Genomic DNA, 16,190 nt, shown 5'->3' with positions numbered 1-16,190 from the left:
ACCCCAGCAGTTTCATTTTGTGGTTTTAAGACTATTTTGTGCTGCTGGGACTAAGGAAGCAGTTACTAACTCTGAAGCTGAATCTTCAGTGGCTCAAACTGACATGAGAGATGGTGGCGGCTTTGTGCTTCTCCCCTTAGACTGGGGTGGCGGGGGGGTGGTGTGCCATTGCTCTTCCACAGGACTTGGTCCTCTCCCCAGCATTGCTTCCTCACCTCTGAGGTCCCCTGCCTTCAGGGTCCACCCATCAGGCCTTCTGTCTAAACCTTACTCTTTCCTCAGGCGTGTAGAGACCCAGGGCGCCCCTCCCCATCTCAGCAGGGGGGCTAGGACTTGCTAAGGAAGATGAGTGACATGGTCTATCAGCCTGCCCCCTTCTCTGCAACAGGACCAGTGAGAGGCTCCCATGGGGGCCAGGTGGCTTGCTGTCCCTGACACGAGGTCATTCCGGAATTACATGACTCAGACAGGATCAGGACCCAGGGCACTGGGCTCTCAGATGGGTTTCCACAGTCAGAGGGAAATGTATGTAACAGAAGACTATGCAGATATTGGCCATTTTTTGCCTCATTCTACAAACAAACAAACACTAGCATCTCCTATAGGACACACATCTTTTCAGGCACCAAGAATATACCAATGAGCAAGCCTATCCCTGTCAAGGTAATTACCCTTAGTGGCAGGTGGAAGGCAAGCCCCCAAAGAGTAGGGGGGCACAAGCACTGGGGCACAGATTTGGGCAGCCCTTCCATTGAAATGTCTGAGAACCAAATGCAAGCTGAGTCTTGAAAGGTGAGCAGGAGTCAGCAGGTGAAGAGGTGGAAGACAGAGAAAGGACGGGATCCATGGAGCCCGGCAGGGGAGGCAGCAGATCAGTGCAGGGCGCACAAGCCTCCAGCCCACCCCCTGCCTGGCTGGGGTGCGGGGGCTGTAGAGAAAGAGGCAAGTAGAGGCCAGAGGCCTGTTCACAAGAGGCTGCTTTGTACTTTATTCCGGGGTTCCTGGGGAGCTACTGCAGGGTTTTAAGGGAGAGAGCCTCATTTGATCAGGAATGGGTTTTGGACCATCTTAACTTTTGGCCAAGATCAAGTTCCAGCTTTAAGACACACAAGAGAGGCATCTACCCTGTGGACTGTGGCTGGAGGCTTCAGCTAGATGGGCAGGTGTCACACTTACCACCCGGCTGCGAACAGGAGTTGTCAGCATTACAAACACAGGGCCGGGGGCAGCCTCAGATGGTGATTAATTAAGCAGTTGATGCCTTTGACACTGAGGGAAGCCTGATGCTGGGGAGAGAGGAGCTGGATTGCTCCATAATGACAGCACTTGCTACTCCTAATGGTGCTTGTAATACAATAGCACTTATAATGTAATAATAATAATAGTATGATTTTCCATAATGTCTTTTCTTTTCAGTCTCTTTAAGCTTTCCAAACATTCATCACATCCTAAACACTCTTCTCAACAGGGCCCAAAGTCCTCAGGGCCAGGAGCCTCTGTGGTCGCTGCAGTGTCTCCAGGGGCCTCAGGTCCCCCTGTGCTCTGGCTCTGTCTTCTCTCCTGGGTTACTTCACAGCACACCATCAGGAGTAGAGGGATGGTGCACCGGGCCCAGAACCTGGTAGGAGTGAGAAGCTGGCTCTACCACCTGTAGGATCAGGGGAGGTACCATTTCCTGCCCCAAGAGTCTCCAGTGGCTTCCTCCTGGTTACCTGGCTACCTCTCTCCATGTCTGTCCTTTCAGCAGGTGATGGGGACAAGGGGAGGGAGCAGAGGAAATAAACGCATTTAGGTAATTAGTGCCTGGGGTGGGCAGGAATCTAAGATGACCCCGCAGGAGACCAGCTCCCCCTCCTTCCGACACATACAAAATCCCTAGGATTGTGACGCAGGTGAATTTTACTCCTGTGATTAGGTTATGCTACGTGGCACAATTGACTGTAAAAGAGGGGGATGACCCAGGCACCTGAGCCCTTTAAAAACAGTTTTCTTCTGGCTGGTTGCAGGAAGTCAAAGAGATTGTAGGTATGAAGAGGGCTGGATGAGTGGGAGTCCTCTGACAGAGGGAATGGTGGGATCATGGGCAAGGACCGGAGAGCGACCTCTGGATGCTGAGAGTGGTCCCCAGAAAAGAGAGGCTCCAGTCTTACAACCAAGCACAAGCATGTGAATTCTGCCAGCCCCAGGAATGAGCCCAGAAGAGGTCCCTGAGTTCCAGATGAGAACCTGGCCAACCGACACCTTAATTCCAGCCTGAGTGGGAGAGCCCAGCCGTGCCACGCAGACGTGTAACCTACAGAGCTGTGAGCCCATCAGTGATGTGGTTTAAGCTGCTAGCTTTGCAGCAATCTGTTTCACAGCAATAGAAAACTCATACAACGCAGACAAGCAGTAACGATCAGTTTGTCGAGGATGAGATGTAGGCAGGAAGGTCAAGGGCAAATTCTCAGCTGGACCACTTGTTGATTGAATGACCTCAGACAAAGCTCTCAGACTTCTCTGGGCCTCACCGCCCTGCCTGGTAGAACGGGAGGCCCTACTTTGTAGTAATAATTTGAGCATTTAAGATCTTGAGCATAAAGTACTTAGCAGGGTACCAGTGCAGCACTAGCACCCAGGAAGCATTCATTATTGCAGTACCGATTATGGAAATGGGTAGATTTTTATGATCAGACTCTTGATCGTGGGTTATTGGGAAGTGCTGGATCAGAGGACAGAAGGGGAGGCTGGGGGATCGCTCACTGAATTAACGGGACAGAGGTCAAGGCACATCTCCACTTCTCTCAAAGCTCTATTGGGCAGGAGGCCTGGGCAGTCCGAAGGACGTTTCCATTCTATTTCTAGAGATACTGAGCCAGGGTAGCCCCCAGAGTCTAGTTCTTATTTCAATTTGATTTATTTCACAGGCACAGTCTGGTGCACCCCGTCAGCAGTGCACGCAGGTCTGGATGTGGGAGTGTGTGTGTGTCAGGCAGATGCAAGGAACACGCTTCAATTCTATTAAAGGCTGATACGCAAATATCTCAACCTGGGTTCTGGGGGCCCTGCAGGACCCATGTTCACTGTCACGCTGTTTGTCAAACACGAGCAAAGGGGCTGACTGACAATTGGTTCCTCCGACGCAAGGCAGGGTTTCTGTGCCTTCACCAGGGTTTCCACACCCCCCTCGAAGGCTTCTTCGGGTTCTACTGATTTTCCTGGCAATCCTCATTCAGCTCTCACACCACCGCCCCACGCCGAGAGGAGTCAGGTATACGCGGAAATTCCTGCCTCGCCTTTAATAACCAGATCTCCTGGCGAGGCCCAGGGGTGGGCAGGCTCCTGTTCCCCAGGCTTAGACGCTTGGCTTGGAGATCTCTTTAGGCCAGCGGTGCCCATCACCTTGAAGGGGAGAATTGCTGACAGCTACCCAAGCGAGCTTGACATGTCTCAGGCATTTATAACCAGCTACCACCACAAGAAAGGTGTTAACTCGGGTTCCCTTGTGATTCACACCTTCCTTCTGCACCTGCTTACCCAGGCCGGGGAAGCTGGCAACTGGCTGCCTGTGTGCAGAGATGCGAAGGCTCCAAAGGTTTCTCCCAGCCCCCAAACACCCTCCTCACCAAATCCGTGATTCGGTTAAAGAGCAATGGTCTAGGGCATTAAACTGTGTGTGTCCTTCACTTAGAAGGTCCTGTCCACTCCTGCTCACCACCTGGCTGACTATGGATTCTTTAAGGCCCGCAAGGTGTGGCCTCCTCCAGGAAGCTTGCCAGGCTAGGCTAGAAGCCCCTTCTTTCATGGCGCCAGAATACGCTGCAGGTATCATCATCATTTTAAAGCACCGATTTACAATACTCTGTTTGCGCTTGTCTCTCCCTCTGGTCTGCCCTATGCCTAGATGGGACTTCTGTCATTGTTGTGTCCCTGATAGGGGGCACAGTAAGTGCTCAATGAACGCTGTCCAATGAACCACAGCGTGGACACCTCCCTCCACTCCTGACTCATTGTGGGAGTTGAGGCAAGTCGCTTTCTCTCTCCAGTTCCTTTTCCTCAGCTGTGAGATGACAAGATTCAGTCAGATGCTCTCAGAGATCCTCCCAAATTCGAGGCCATCACCAGCCATCCGTGTATAGGTGCGAATTAGATTTTGAGACAGGGGAGGCCCATTGTCCATCCCGGCTCAGAGGAGGTGGGCTGGACGTGGGACACAGGACAGCTACTGCTGGGCAAGAGGGAGTGAGAGGCAGGGGTGCTGCTCAGGGGTGGGGATGGGGGACTGGGACAGCAGAGGGCACTGGAGGGACAAGGACGTGAAGAGGAATGTCACTTGCTTCCCATGGAAAAGAGACCGGCTGGGATAATCCAGCCAGTTATTACATATTCATTCAATCCACGAAGTCCACAGAATTTAAAAATTGGAAAGCCTTTGGAGACCCTTTAGTTTATCCCCAGGGGAGGGTGGGCTTGTCCAAGGTCACACAAGGTCAGTTAGTGGAACCCCCAAGACTAGACCTTGGACCTGCCAATGCCAATTTGAATGCTGAAAAGCCCAGCAACTTTGCAGGGTGGATAGGACGTCACCTGACCGGAACCTCCCTCTGCGGCTCTGGGTCTCCAGCCCCATCATACCCTCTCGCTCCAGCCATGGCAGGCACCATGCTCTTTCCTTTTTAGGCCCATGAGCTTATTACCTCTGGCCACATGTCACCCTCCCATTCTCCTTTTAAACCTTCCCTCAATAAATGATTCAAAGGAAGCCATAACTGTAAGCCTCTCCCCCCTCCACCGCCCCCAAGCACTAAATGCTCCTCTGGGCTTCCCCGCCTTGCCTCTATACAGCTCTTCCAGCGCATGCTACTGCTGCTTGCATTCCCCAGCACACAGCAGATACGTAATAAATGTTTGCTGAATAAGTGGAGTTGACTCTAGCGTTTTCCATAGGTAAGTCGCTTAATCATGACTAGCTAATCATTTTATAATCCCAGAACTTGGGCCAAGGGACTTCCAGCTGTCAGCCAGTTTCCCCCGATGCAAATACAAAGAGTAATTTTCAGTCGATGCCTCCTGAATCTTCTTCCAATTCTCCCTGCCATTTCTCCTGAACACCCCCCCACCCTCTATCAATGGCCTAGATCAGAGAACAGACACAGGGGAGCTAGCAGCCAGAGTACACAACTCTGGAGTAATAGCCTCCCCTTAAGATGCCGTTGTACCCATGTACGCCCAGAAGACATTTGTCACTGCCAGTTCTGCCACTTCTCCGGGTCTGCATTTGGTGGGGGAGGTACTGGGAAGCTCAGACAGACACATGGGGAGCTTTCACTCCATTACTCTTCCAGTGGCACTAAAAACATATTTATTCACCAAAGTCTACTGTATTATGCAGAGTGGTTCTCCTAAAAGGCTCAATAAAGGTGAAATATGTGGATAGTCTTAATAATTTTACAATCAACTACACTTTAGAATCAATTGCTCTAGCACTGGAAAGTTGTCTGACTGATGGACTGTAGCTGTTGGCTAACTCTGTGTGTGTGTGCGTGTGTGCGTATGCGCACGCATATGTGCAGTGTGCTTTCTGTAAGACTATCAGATACAGAAGAGGCTCGTGCACCCTGGGAACAGTAGTTCTAATTAGGTAAGACGCCAATTTTGCAAAGTTTCTGAGAAGGGCTCTGGAGTTTTGGAAAGCTAGAGGCAGTAACCAGGACACTGAGGTCTAAGCACAGAAATACTCAACAGGGAAGTGGGAGCAAGGGAGGCCAGGGAAAAATGTTCCCTAGCAGCCCACTGAGTAGAAACTTCCCATGTTCTTCACCAAATGATGTCATAAGAATTACCATCCTGGAGTTCCCCAGTGGTTTAGTGGTTAGGACTTGGCACTTTCACCACCAAGGCCCAGGTTTGATCCCTGGTCTGGGAACCGAGATCCCATATCAAGCCACTGCACACCGTGGCCAAAAAAAAAAAAACCAAAAACCAACCAACCAACCAAAAAAAATCCCTACTTTACAAAAGGGAAAGGCTCCAGTACGTTAAGGAGCATGCCATGGGTGAATGTTATGCACAGCTGCGCCCAGATTCAAATTCCAGTCCTCTGAGATCTGAGTCCCTGGCTGCCTCCATCAGGCCACCTTTTCATCCTCTGTGTCAACACAGCCGTGAGGCTCACCCAGACTCATGGGCCTAGTCGTGGGGACAGTGGACAGGATTAGATCATGTCATGAAGCTTTGAAAACCTGAAGGAGAGTCTTTGTTTCAAAGACTTGGGCTCTGGCTCCATAAGTCAGGTGCCAGGTGCTGGCTTGAAGAGACTAGTGGACCAAGGCTGACCCAGGCATGGTGTGGCCAGTAGAGAAAGCAGCCCCAGGTGACAGGCCATTCAGCACAGTCAGCCGGACTGTCCTCACACACTTCTGCCTCATCCTCCCTCAGTGGTCCCTCTTGGCGCCAACCCTGGGCCTCAGGATTTGACACGGCCCTCCCTCATCAGAACCCCCGAATCCTGAATGAAATCACCCTTTCTGGTCTTGCACATCCTTCCTTTCAAATCTGTCCAGCCCAGAATGCAGGAAGGGTGTTCCAGACTGAGAAGTTACTGTGTGGGCTACGAAAGTGCCAAAGCATCCTCAGGAAGGGGAGGCTGGACCCAGCTTCTCCTGGCTGAGCTTCGGACCTTTGTACTCATGCACCTCCTTGGGATGAATGAATTCCTGTTGAATGAAGGAGATGAGCCATCTCCCCTGGCCGGCCCTCCAAGAACACTATAACTTGACATCTTCACTCACTGACTCAATAAATATTTATTGAGCACCTACTATGTGCCAGTAGGTGACTGGGGCACACAGACCAAGACAGATTTGATCTTATCTTCATGAAGTTCAAAGTCTGGTGCAGGGACCAGGTATAGAAGGAGGAATTCCCACTCGGGATGAACACCACAAAATACAGAAGACAGGGTGCTGTGTGAGTGTGGGTCAGCCGACGCGCTGCAGAGCGGATCAGGGGAAACTTCCTTGGGGATGTGACATTTAAGTAAGACCTACAAGATGGGTAGGGTTGGCTCGTCAGAGAAAGGGGCAGAAGAACAAAATGGGGAGCCTTCACTTCCTTTGGAATCATTTGTTTCTTCCTTCCCTGTCTGCCTCGGCTCCCTTTCTGTAATACTTTTAGCAATTTCAATGACTTATGGTTAATCTCTCTAATACACCTCCGGAAAAATAAACAGAAGCTCAGTCTGCCTGATAGTAACATGGATCAAGAAGAGCAGCACTGATTGGCCGTATTTATTCATTCTTCCCAAATAAGACCGAGAGTGGGGCGGAGAGAGGTGATATCTGCAGGACTGAGCAGGACCTGGCTACTCTCTGGGAATCCGGGGAGCTGTTCGCTGAACAGAAACTGCTTCCATGGGCCACGCAGGCCCTCGATTCGATGGGTTGATCTCCCCTCTCCCCAGGAAGGAGTCCCAACCCCAGAGTGCTATGAATTGAAATACCCCCAAAGATGTGCAGGATGAAACAAGATCAGGGCTGGAAAGCCCCTCAGCGATCCCTGCACACAGACTCCTAATTTTCAGAGGAAGAACCTGAAGCCCAGGGAGGAGAAATGGTTGGTCAGATAAATGCAGTAGAGCGAGGCGGCTAAGAGCTGACTGCCTGCGTCCCTAATCTGGCTACTACCTTGAGCAAGGTATCAACACTTTATGAGCCTCGGCTTGCTCCTCTCTAAAATGGGAGTGCTCTAGTGCTCTGCTAGAGCAGTTGTGTAAGGTCTGAATGAGAAAATAACCGGGAAGAACTGATGACAGGGCCTTGCATGTACAAGGGAGTCAATAAATATCAACTAGCGCTATTACTATGTCATCCAGCCAGTCAGTAGCAGGGTCATAACTAGAAGCCACAGCTGCTTCACTACCCATCCTCTGCATGATGAGGCCTCCTGCTCATGTAACCCTGCCCCATGCAGGTGTAGCTCTCCAGATGCTGGTGTAACCCTGCCCCATGCAGGTGTAGCCTTCCAGGTGCTGGTGTAACCCTGCCCCATGTAGGGGTAACACTATAGGTGCTGGAGTAACCCAACCCATGCCTTCCAACATCCAACCAGCACTTGGCTTCTTCTCTTTAGATTTCCCAAGAGAAAAACTCTGAGAGGCCAGCACAAACCTCTGTACATGCAGCACAAATGGCAACCTGCCCTCCTGCATGGTGGTGCTGCCAAAAGCATAGAGCTCTAGCACTGCCCCCCCTGCCCCACCATCCGGGGCAGGAAAAGGAAATGGTGCTGTAGCATCCAGCAAGCCATGCCACCTGCAATGCTGGTGGCAGCTCGGATGGCCCCTGGCTTCTGGTGCCCAATTATTTCCTACCTTTCCTTGACATTTCATGATCCTGACCCTTACCCTATATCTGCACACTTCTCCCTGCCACAGCGGCAGCTCCCTCCTTTGGCACAGAGCCCCATATGTGCTCGCTGACAATAGATTAGGGTGATTTTATCTTTTCTATGAGGCAGTGATTGCGAACCTCCCTGGGTTCATTAGTAGCTGGATAATCCTCCCAGATTTATTAGCTCCAATTGCACTTCCTCCTTCACCTCTTTTCTTCAGATGGCATCTCTGCTGTCTCAGCGGCCAACTAAGCTTTGCCCACAGGCCCTTAATTCTTCATGTCCTTTATCCAAACTTGCATCAGTCTTGCAAATCGTGGTTGCCACAGCCAAACACGGAGGCTGAATGGAGGACACAGACTCCTTCCAGACTAAAGAATAGAACCAGCGCAGCAAATTTGTACCTGTCCTCTGCCTGCCCCACCCGGAAGCACCGGATAAGACCATCAAGCCAGCGGCCCACCTGGGCAAGAGCACTTGAGATGCAGACACTTTTAGTTATAAGGAAGCTGACACCTTGATAACGAAGTGCAGATCTCCATGTACAGGGTCAGTTAGCTTCTAAACAGACATGCCAGGACTAAGGATGCTTGTTGCTTTTCTGGGATCCGTGAAAGAGACATGTGGTGATCTCTGATCATTTAATAATGTGGCAGATATGGCCAGCTGACCACCATACCCATTTCCTCGTCTCCCTGGGCACACAGAAGATGACGTTTCCCCAAATCCCTCTCAGATAGGTGCGGGCACGTGACTGAGTCTATCCAATGGGATTATGAGGAGAAATGCTAGGTACCACCTCTAGGCCTGGCCCCAAAGCCCTCCTGTGTCTGATCTTCTATGTTTTCTCCAATTCCTGGCCTCTCAAAGGACACAATAGAAGCTGAAAGAAGCCTGGGTGCCCAGGTGGCCCTATGGAAAGCTGCCCCATGATCAGGAACACTCTTGGAGGACTTTAAGTAAGTGAGAAACACGCTTCTACTGTGTGAAGCCGTGAGATTGGGGGTTACCTGTTAGAGCAGTCAGCACTGCCTACCAGAACCAAAGTGTTATCCTAATTTTACCAAGACTTTCTGAGATGGATATTATTATTCCCATTTTACATATGAGGAAACTGAGGCCCCCCAAGACCATCAGAGCACACAGGAAGGAAGCTCCTGAACCGGGAATTTTCACCAGGTCTGAAGGATTCATGGACTGGGTTTTTACACACCAGCTTCTTTCTCTTATTATAAAGCTTTATAATCAGGACTCTCCATTTCAGCCATGCGGTTTTCTTTCCTTTCTTTCTTTTTCTTTCTTTCTTTCTTTCTTTCTTTCTTTCTTTCTTTCTTTCTTTCTTTCTTTCTTTCTTTCTTTCTTTCTTTCTTTCTTTCTTTCTTTCTTTCTTTTTGTCTTTTCTAGGGCTGCACCCACGGCATATGGAGGTTCCCAGGCTAGGGGTCAAATCAGAGCTGTAGCTACCAGCCTACACCACAGTCACAGCAACACGGGATCCAAGCCACGTCTGCAACCTACACCACAGTTCATGGCATTGCTGGATCTTTAACCTACTGAGCAAGGCCAGGGATCGAACCTGAGTCCTCATGGTTCCTACTCAGATTCATTAACCACTGCGCCACGATGGGAAATCCGTCTTTCTTTCTTTCCTTCCTTCCTTCCTTCTTTTTCTCTCTCTCTCTTTCTTTCTTTCTTAAATTTTAAAAAATCTTATGGCTGCACCCACAGCATATGGAAGTTCCTGGCCCAGGGACTGAATCCAAGCCACAGCTATGACCTACGCCACAGCTTCGGCAATGCCAGATCCTTCAACCCACTGTGCCAGGCCGGGGATCGAATCCGAGCCGCCACATCAACCTAAACTGCTGCAGTCAGATTCTTAAACCACTGTGCCACAAGGGGAACTTCCTGGTCTTGCTTCTTTTGATTGGAAAACTCCAGGTAGAAATAAGAAACACAGCTGAACACTTCATACCGTTAAGACAGCTATTATCACAAAAACAATGGGTATTTATTAGTAGGATGTGGAGGAACTCAAGCCCTCATCCATTATTGGTGGGAATGGAAAATGGTACAGCCAGAAAGGAGTTTAGCTGCTCCTCAGAAATTAAACATAGAATCGCCATACAATCCAGCAATTTCCCTATGAGATATATACCCAAGAGGATGGAAAGCAGGGACTCAAACAGACATTTGAACACCCATATTCACACAGCACTATTCAGAATAGCCAAAAGGAAGAAGCAACCTAAGTGTCCCCACTGATGGATGAAGACATAAATGAAATGAGGTGTAGACATAAAAGGGATTGTTATTCGGCCTTAAAAAGGAAGGAAATCCCTGAAACATAGACGACCCCTGAAGACATTATGCTAGGTGAAATAAGCCAGACACAAAAGGACAAATATTATAATTCCACTTATATGGAGTTCTTAGACTAGGCAAATTCATAGAGACAGAAAGCTGAATGGTGGTTGCCAGGGGCTGGGAGGGGGAGGGAGGGGGGAGTTATTGTTTAATGGGTATGAAGTTTCTGGTCGGGAGGATGAGAAAAGTGCTCAAGATGGGTGGTGGTGTCGGCTGCACAACAATGTGAATATACTTATTGCTACTGAACGGTACACTTTAAATGGTAAATTTTATATATATTTACCACTAAAAAAGGAGTTGGAAAAAAAGAATGACATTCTGATACATGCTATAACATGGATAAACCTAGAAAGCATTATGTTAAGTGAAACAAGCCAGATAGAAAAGGACAAATACTATCTGATTTCACTAATAGGAAATATCTAGGATAGACAAATTCCTAGAGACGAAAGCTGATTAGAGGTTACCAAGGCCGGGGGCGGCCAATGGGGAGTTATTGCTTAATCAACAGTTTCTGTTTTGAGTAATGAAAGTTTTCGAAATCGATAGTGATGATGATTGTACAACACTGTGACTGTAATTAATGTCACTTAACCATAAACTTGAAAGGGCATTTTTCTTTTGGGGGTTGGTTTTTTTGGTTTGTTTTTTGTTTTGCCTCTTTTTTTTTTAGGGCTGCACCTGCAGTACATAGAAGTCCACAGGCTAGAGGTCAAATCAGAGCCATAGATGCCGGCCTACACCACAGCCACAGCAATGCAGGATCTGAGCCGTGTCTGCGACCTACACCACAGCTCATGGCAACGCTGGATCCTTAACTCACTGAGCGAGGCCAGGGATAGAATCTGCGTCCTCATGGATACTATTCGGGTTCGTTAACCGCTGAGTTACAACGGGAACTCCAAAATGGCATTTCTTAGGTTACGAATATTTAGCCACAATAAAAACAGCCAAAAAAACAAAGAAAGCAACAAATCTGGATAAAGACAGGAACTAGTCCTCAAGGTCGCTGATGCATCTTTTGTGCATGTCTTTTGTGACTTTGCAAAATAATTTTCTCCTTGGCCTTGTTTTGTCCCTCACCAGGTCCATCTCACTTTGGCTTGGACTTTCAACTCTTTACCTTGGCAGACCACCAGGACCTGCTTCCTGCTGATTCCTCTCCAGACTCCCAACCAAGAGCACACCCTGCTTCTCAATTTACCGTGACAGCTATCAAGACCAGACCCCAGGACCTGACCCTCTGGCTGGGTTCCCACCTTAGCCAGGTGCCTTCAGGTAGCCCAGTCCCACCTGCTGATCCGAGGTTGGCTCCCCTGATGGGACTAGGTCCTGACCCATTAGGACCAGAAGCAGGGCCAAGAAGCTGTTTCACGGATCAAACCTCTGACACGAGTGCAAACTATCTCAAATCCCACTTCAGAACAGATAGAAAAATAAAAGACCTGGCTATCCGTTCACTGTTTGCACTGCCTGCGTGCCTTCAACAGCTGCCAACTTCGTGTCCATAACGACTTCTTCTGCTCTGGAGTGGGTCTGTCCCCGGTCCTGGGTCTCCTCCCTCTGGTTGAAGTGAGACGGACCCACTGTCGGACCTCACTGAGCCTGGGCTTCCACTGGGCCCCCAGATCAACTCCTCTGGGGCCTGTCCAGCTCCCCTCACCTCTGTCTGCAGAAGCTGCAGGACCCTCCCAGCCAGCCTCAGTGCCCCGGGTCCAGCCTCTGCTTACATCCGTCACCCCCATCACCCAAAGCTTAGGGCTGGCACACTCACTCTCTGCTGGCTGGATCCCGACAGGGAAAGAAACTGTGTTTCTACAAGGGTGAATGAATTGATGGATGACAAGTTTGATTCATGGATATTTTTGTCCCAAGTCTTGTGACAGGTAAGCAATGGACGGAGTTCAGAGCCACCAAGCTAGTCCATTGATTACAGGCGCCCTGAATCAGCCTTCTTAACACCTGGATGGGATGGAGGCATGGGGACCTGACCAATTACTCAGTAACCACTGACACCAGCAGACCCTACAATGGCCAGGCACAGCAACTGCACTATCCAGTCCTCGTCATTCTCTGCAAAGTAATAACACGGCATTTTAGGAGTCACTTTTATAGGCTGTTAGAGGCTGGACAGCAAAGTAAGTAGTTCCTCTTCCCTTTACCACATGGGAAGCATACAGGACTTAAAATAATACCTTCCCTTTACTGAATGTATACTGTGGGCCGGTGTCTAGATGGGTATTCTCTCCTAAGGCAGGGATTATTGGCATCCACTAGCAGATGAGGTCGCTGAGGCTCAGAGAGGTTAAGCATCTTGCACAGGATCACACAGCTAGAAACTTGGTCAAACCTGAATTCTTAGTCATGTCTACTAAATGCCAAGGCCTGCGTCTCTCCAGCTCACTGCGCTGGCTCTCGAAAAGTTCATATGAGTGACCGCTGCATCACTGAAGCAGAATTTAGAGCAATGGGACACGATGGGGGTCCTTGAGGAATTTGGAGAAGAAATAAATATGAATTAAAGTCCAGGCAGCATGTGTGTTTGGGGGGGAGACTGGAGAAGCAAAGAGCATCTCTTAGGACCGTCTGTGCAAAGCCCCTCCTACTCCGGCCCAAGACTCCAACAGTAACTGGGCAGAAAGAATGGACTTAAAATAGTCTCTTTACTCCTAATAAATGTTTGTCCCTTCCAGAGAGCCAAGGCCCTAATGAGGAGTTTCCAGAATATTCTCTCATTGACTGATTTTTACAATGGCTCTGCTTCCATTTTCTGGGTTATTATTGTCATCATCATTCATGCAGTTAGTTTTCTGATCTCCCCTTGCAAACTTATAAACTGTGTGAATTTTGTTAATTCCAGATTCAAAGAACTCTCCGACTGAGGCCCGCTCCCAAAGCGTGTCTCGTTCTGTGCCCAGCCTAGGACAAAAGCTCTTTGAAAGCTGAAGGTATCATAGTGTTATTAAAAAAAAAAAAATACAGTGCCTCAGAAACACAGGGCTTTGCAATTATAATGCATTTTTCTTTATCGTCACAACAATCCTGTAGGATTGTATTGTCCCCATTTTACAAATGAGAAAACTAGGGCTCAGAGAGTCCACGTGACTCCTGCCAAGTCACACAGTGAGTGTGAGGCAGAGTGGGGACTTGAGCCAGGTCCCCTGCCTTCATAGGCCAGTGCTTTTGTCGCAAGATTAATCATCACAATCATTCTTGCCAATTTTGAGAAGAGGGAGTGGTGGGAGGCAGGATGGGTGATGCATTCTTAAAAATCTCCAAGCCAGACAACCTCACCTTATTTCTCATTGCCGTCCTGCCCTGGGAATGCATCTTCCAAATGACTAGGCTCCTTCCATCTTCACCCCGACCCCGTGACTCCTGGCTGCCCCCTTCTTCCCCCTCTGCTGCCATGGCTGCCTAAGGTAGGGGGCGTCCCTGGCAGGCTGGCGCAAGTCAGACGGCCCCTGGCCTGCCTTTCCCCTCTCCTCCCCTTCACTTTTCAGGTTTCCAAAATAGAACACATCTGGAGTTTAATCTCTCTTTCCTCTTCTGCCAACTTGCCCAGGCTCCCCTAGACAGCTCCCTACTTTAAGCAAATGCTTGTGCATTGCTCTGGGGATAGTCTAATCCTTTGCTTCCCTTTTGCATGTGAATGCTCTGATTTACAGCAGCAGCAGTAGGTAGGAAAAAAATAAATAAGCACACAAAGAAGTCCCCTCTGCTTTACATGATGAGGAGTAGCGACTGGGAGGGGGTGTGAAGGGGGCTGAGGTGCCAGCACTCTGAGGTGCTTGGCAATGTTCTATTTCTGGATCTGGGTGCTGCTTGCACAGGTGTGCTCATTTGGAGAATGTTTGCTAAGCTGTGCACCTATGATTTGTGTGGCCTCCTAGATGGATGCTAGACCTCAATGAAAACTTCCCAACAGTGGAACAGGCAGGTTTGTGGTGGGGGCGAACTAGGCAACTGTGGAATGACTCTCTGGCAGGTCTGTCGTCGGGGGCACCCTACACCAGAAAAGAAGCTGCTGTGGATTCTACAAGGGGGGCTTTCAACTCTGAGAGCAAAGGCCTGGAGGGGGCTTTAGCATGAACAATTCCACAGCAGCCCCAAGAAAGGGCTGTTCACAAAACTACAGCTGGAAAAGTACAGGGACCCCGAAATCCCAGCTTGCCTCCCTGGGGGGCCCTCTCCTCACCCTGGAAGGGCATTTCAGGAGGCCTGGTCCTACATCCACGATGGGACATTGCACAAGTCCCTAGGTTGCTCCACCGCCTGTGATGGCCAAGAAAGTCTTAACTTCTAGGTCACCTTGTCCATTTTAAGATTCAAGAGTCAAGTCTGGGAGATTGAATTTTGTTCCCTAAACATATCAAGGATCCTGCTGTTCTCTTATACCTGCCTTCCATTTTTCATTCTTTTTTTGGCTGCACCCGTGACAAATGGAAGAGGCACAGCTATGGCACTGCCAGATCATTAACCCACACTTCTGGGCCAGGTATTGAACCCTTGCTGCCACATAGAAAACTCTGGGTTCTTAACCTAGTGTACCACAGTGGGAACTCCCTGCCTCCCATTTTTTAAGTAGGTTACTTTCATGGGTGGCTGTAAATAGATAAATGAATACGAATTAAATGCCATGCCCATTCCTGGTGGAGTCCATATGTCTGAAGTGACTCACTGTTTCTGGAAAGACCACGTATTTTCAAATCTTCAGGTATGTGAATATGCTGTTCCTTATTCTCGAATGCTCTTCCCTGCTCTGGTTAGAAGAAAGCCCACCTGCGTTTCAGGGTGTAGCTTAAAGACCATTTCCTGCTGGCCCCAGATGGAGTAAGTGGCCCCCACTCTGGGGTCTAAAGCGTTTTGTGTAGAATTTGCCACTTTGCAGTACAATAGGTACCTTGCTGTGGTTTTTTTCCTGGGCAGGCTGGGTTTCTCATTCTCATTTCAATCCTTAATGCCCAGCCTGGTGCCTATTAGTTACATCTGGATGAAGGGGCCACTTAAATAATCTGGATATCTCATGAGTTTATAAGATAAATAAGCGCACAGAATAATTAACCCCCTTCTCTGAACGACTGTTTACAATAGCTCTATCTGTAATCACCAAAACCTGGAAACAACAGTCTTCATAGGTGGATGGTTAAGCATGCTGTACATCCTTACCCAAAAGATGACTCGGCACTAATAAGGAGCAAACTGAGTCGGGCAACAACTGGGATGGATCTCGGGGGCAAACAGCTGAGTGAAAAAAGCTAACCTCAAAGGTCATTTACTTATGATTCCATTTATATAAAATCAGGAAATTACAGAACTAGAGAACAGATTGGCAGCTGGTAGAGTTTAGGGATGATGGGAGGAAGGGAAGTGGGCGTGATGATAGAACGGCAGCTTGAGGGGGAACTTTGTCATAAATGAAATAGTCTTGTATCCTGATTGCAGTGGGA

The 16,190-nt window shown here is 49.0% G+C and overlaps 1 protein-coding gene across 1 annotated transcript in view; it reads right to left on the bottom strand.

Moving 5' to 3' along the window:
- The window catches only part of GRIK4 (glutamate ionotropic receptor kainate type subunit 4), a 456,521-nt gene that overhangs the window by 136,203 nt on the left and 304,128 nt on the right, over nt 1-16,190 (bottom strand). The window lies entirely within an intron of this gene.

Source organism: Phacochoerus africanus, chromosome 11, assembly GCF_016906955.1.
Source record: "Phacochoerus africanus isolate WHEZ1 chromosome 11, ROS_Pafr_v1, whole genome shotgun sequence".
NCBI classification, from domain to species: domain Eukaryota; kingdom Metazoa; phylum Chordata; class Mammalia; order Artiodactyla; family Suidae; genus Phacochoerus; species Phacochoerus africanus.
Note: the sequence above shows the minus strand (reverse complement) of the source record. Positions and strands in the feature narration are given on the sequence as shown.